This window comes from Engraulis encrasicolus, unplaced genomic scaffold (assembly GCF_034702125.1).
Source record: "Engraulis encrasicolus isolate BLACKSEA-1 unplaced genomic scaffold, IST_EnEncr_1.0 scaffold_301_np1212, whole genome shotgun sequence".
Lineage (NCBI taxonomy): Eukaryota > Metazoa > Chordata > Actinopteri > Clupeiformes > Engraulidae > Engraulis > Engraulis encrasicolus.
In genome coordinates this window covers 45,001-48,582 of record NW_026945590.1, presented here as the reverse complement: position 1 = coordinate 48,582, position 3,582 = coordinate 45,001, and the positions used below count along the sequence as shown (strand labels likewise).

Sequence of the window (3,582 nt, the reverse complement as noted above, 5' to 3'; positions counted from 1 at the left end):
GATCTCTCTAATTGTGGGCTGTATTCCATTGTTGGCCGGTAGGCGTATTCTAATATTGGCCGGTGTTGCTGTGACGGAGGTAAATTGGGATCGGTTTCTTGTACAGGCCGGATCTAAAAATAGAATTTTTTTTTTCTTTAATCGGATATCCCACGTTGTTCTCAAAATCCGCAAAATGCATTCATTAAGTTGGTAAGCATTAGAAATAGGCTATAGGCCTAGTTTCTCAATTCGAAATATGACTAATGGCTACTATGCAACAAACTGTGCACACGCCAAAGACGGTAGTTATTATTACATGTGAGCTATGTGTTAATATCAGCTGTGTGAGAGCGACCGCTTCAGTCAGCTTTTCTAGCAACAACACGAGCGCAGGGACGCAGAAAGAGACTTTGCCTTGGTTGCAAAGTTGTGGGAGCCCTCATCATAAATTCATGTGGCGGTCAATGTTTTACTATGCGTTGACATTTGAGGAAAAATAGGTGGCACGCTACGGTATTAGACAAAAATATGTCTACGTCGCTTAAACCTCATATTTCAGTAACGTGCTTTAGACATAACGATTGCTCTACATCAGAAATCGACAGAAGGACAGTCAGAAATTGCATAGGACAGAAATTGCATGTATATTTCTTTGACATTTGGCTGTAGCAAGAAACAGTTTGTCTTGCGATGTATATGATGTCTGTGCAGGGGTGCATCCCAATATGTGACCTTGCCTCCTCCACTTGTGCTTGTCTCCTCGATCCGCCTCCTGTCCCCTCCTCCGTGGAGAAAACGATACAGTTTCCCAGCTGTCAGCCTCGCCACAACAACTTTTGAGGGACTGTTTTTCATTCACCATCCCAATTGCAAATGAGAAAAAGACTTAACAATTGAGCTTTTGCAAGATATTGAAATATAATGCTGTTGTCAGTGATGTCATCATGACGAGAAGCAAGTGGAGGAGGCAAGTGGAGGAGGCAAGGACGCATCTATTGCCCCCACCACTCCATCCAGGCCACACATCCTTCTAAAAAGGGCCGCTTGGACTGCCTTCTGGCAGTCATTTGGCCACATAATGTACTTTTCTGCAATAGCACAGAGCCGGTCTAGCATTTCAATAATCACATTATGGGCAGCTCCCTGGCTGACATCAAATTTGTCGGATATCTCCCTGGAACAATTTTGGTTCGCAAGGTACCACAGCACCATTAACACCTTCTTTACTAAAGGGATTCTTGTCGGACCTCCTGTTGCATTGTCCTCTCTTAAACCCTGCTGCCTCAGCTCATCACAGAGTTGATCAAATTGCTGTCTGCTGACCCTCATGTGACACTTGAATGTTTTGTCTGGCATTTCAAGCAGAGTGCTCCAGGAGGTTCCCGATTTTAGAATCCCAGGATGGTCTAGGTCCTCCAGACAGTTAAGGATGGCGAGTCTTTGGACAAGAAAGTAAATTCATGTCAAATATTATGTCTACCTCTTTTGGACTATTCATTTTTGTAATAATAAAATAATGTTACATTGTACACTTACACCTTGTTGACTTAGCCTAAATGTTAACTACCTGTGGCTATGGCCAATTTAGTGAAGGGAATACAAACAATACAATACAATACAATATATTTTATTTCTCATTGTGACGAGCACAACGAAATTGAACATTCCTTGATGAAGCAAACACTTACAAATAAAAAAATAAAATAAAAAGAATTGTATTAGTAGTCCTATAAAAGCTATGCTCTGGAAGCATTCTGTACTTGGCCTTTTTTAGGCTACGGGTGAATGGAAATTTTGCGGGGGAAAAAAGCTATGTACTTTTAAACACACCAGAGGGCGCAAGAAAATTAAAATGGTTAATGCCAGCCCGATGGCAACATTTATTTTGATACACCCGACTTGCCGTAAAAGGACATTTTACTTGTGCGCTTTTCATTTGGTTTCTCGGTACAGCCACAGCTAACTCCTGCCGAACGGAGATGCTTGTCCCTAATGCTGGCTAAATTCATCAACATGGCGCTACTCGTTATGTGCTGCAGTAGCAAATTGCGCACTTTTCATCCATGCAATGCCACGGTTTCGTGTGTGGTTATCAAAACGACAGTCTCGCCAATGCCAGTGCCGGAGATATATATATATAAAAAAATACTTGACCGCTGCTTAGAGCAATATAATGCTTTGCCTTGATCAAACTACAGAATGAATTGGGACCTTAAGATGCCATCGGACTTCTAATGCTGAATGGAGTAGCAGGCTAAACTACAAATGGAAAAGATCGAAGAGAAAGGTGAGACTAGAACTAGGCCAACTGCTTTGAGAATATGGCACATTAGCACTGACTCACTCCCAACAACAAGAGAAGAAACAATTTTGGGGTGTGACAACATCACATGTCATTCCACAACTTGAGCTAGGATGTCAAAATAGCTACTCTCTTACTTGTATGGGCGGGGACGAAGTTTATTTTTATTTTTAACCATATATCGTTATAATTTTTTAACGGTCGCTTAACCTAAGCTATAGCTTATGAACGTAGAAGAAAGTTGTTTTAAACTACATCAAGTTGAGACACGGAACGAGTCATGTTATGTATACATAGTAATACAGTTACAGTATTACAATACGATATTTATATTGTGTGTATACGTGAAAATAGACATTATAATGCAAGATATTTTGTGGTTGTCCAATGAGTTGGCTCTACTCTCACCATGGAAACTGACAAATAATACGGAAAAAATGGCTTTCAATAAGTTAAGACAGTGTCATGGTTTGGAAGAAGTCGGCATTTTTTACCTTTTCACTTTGGATAACTCATTTTCCTGCTGTAGCTGATGAACAACACTGTCTATAATCGTTTTAGCTAAAAAACAGGCCTGAGTCTTAATCTGGTGCGCCATCTTCAATGTGTAAACAACAACAACAAGCATGTGAACGCAACGCACTTGCAAATACCAGTTCGCAACTAGATAATATCCACTTCGGAAGACCACGTGAATGCACTATAAAACGTACTCCTTGTATTCGGACATTTTAACCCGGAAGTGGTCGTATTTTTGTAGTTTTTGCCTTTAAAACTACAAATATGGTACCACTGGGTCACCATTAGGACTTCCGGGTTTCATCACTGAATAAATACCAGTGCGGCATTTTTTGAATTACCGTAGTTCAGTCTACAACTTGAAGCTGACTTTTTGACTTGAGTGGTCTTGTGATAAGTTTTGTTTTTGTTTTTCCCTAAAAACAACAGCTTTTTTAAAAGCTACATATTTGGAATCTTTACAAACTTGGATTTTGTGTTACTCAGTCACCTCTGGATACCAGGTATGTAGAGTTTTAAAGATTATTTTGGCGTTGTAAGCGAAAGGTGGGAGTCTGCGATGGCGTTTCTCGGGGGTGAGAGCTCGTGGTTTCTAGATGTTTGTTCTCATCAGTAAGAGAATAGTGGTTATTTACATTATTTGTGCTACTAGTTGCGATGAAAGTGGAGTAAATGAAGTGAACTTCAAACATGGAAGGTATTGTTTTCAATCTACAGAGAATGAATTCTTGTAAGGTTAATAGTTTGTTTGCCTTAGTTAGTCACTTCGTAAGATATAC

The 3,582-nt window shown here is 40.1% G+C and overlaps 1 protein-coding gene across 1 annotated transcript in view; it reads left to right on the top strand.

Moving 5' to 3' along the window:
- The first annotated feature begins 3,035 nt into the window (after positions 1-3,035).
- LOC134443295 (uncharacterized) overlaps positions 3,036-3,582 on the top strand; it is a 9,981-nt gene continuing 9,434 nt past the window's right edge. The window contains exon 1 of the mRNA XM_063193158.1: positions 3,036-3,306. The gene's annotated coding sequence lies outside the window, so the exon portion shown is untranslated. The remainder of the gene's footprint in view (positions 3,307-3,582) is intronic.